This window comes from Sinocyclocheilus grahami, unplaced genomic scaffold (genome assembly GCF_001515645.1).
Source record: "Sinocyclocheilus grahami isolate Dianchi unplaced genomic scaffold, SAMN03320097.WGS_v1.1 scaffold3.1, whole genome shotgun sequence".
Taxonomy (NCBI): domain Eukaryota; kingdom Metazoa; phylum Chordata; class Actinopteri; order Cypriniformes; family Cyprinidae; genus Sinocyclocheilus; species Sinocyclocheilus grahami.
Genome location: NW_015505182.1, coordinates 907,261 through 907,814, shown reverse-complemented (window position 1 = coordinate 907,814; position 554 = coordinate 907,261).

Genomic DNA, 554 nt, shown 5'->3' with positions numbered 1-554 from the left:
TCTATGGCATCGTGAAGCACCTTTATTTTTAAGAGTGTAGGCATTAGTATGTACCCCTCAAACACTTGTCTTCTCTCTAATAGCTTGCTGACAGTTTGTTACAGAACTCTCCCTCATTGTCCAGACATGCTCGCACAGCGTGTCCTCATTGTTAATGTTCTCCAAAGAGTGTGGCACGTCATTAGCCATCAGTGTGTACTCAGCCCATTAGAAGACAATGTGCTCTTCTGATATAGGTTTTAATAGGGTAAGACACACTGATCTCAGTCAGGCAGGCACAGAATAGCCAAGCCCCTATTGTCTAGCCTTCATGGGGAGCTGGCATTTCAACATCCAGCGCTTTTGTCCCCAGTGTCTTTTATCTAATAATCTCAGTCTCCACCCAGAGTTATTAGAGAATTGGACCTTCAGAGAGAATGACTGGATCTAGAATCCTGAGTACTGAGTTGTTCCATGTATTGTATCTATTTTTACCTTGTGGAAGGTCTCTAATTGTTCCCTTATGTTTGAGTGATGATCTGTTGTTATGAAATGCTAGGCAGTTGCTCTGAAAT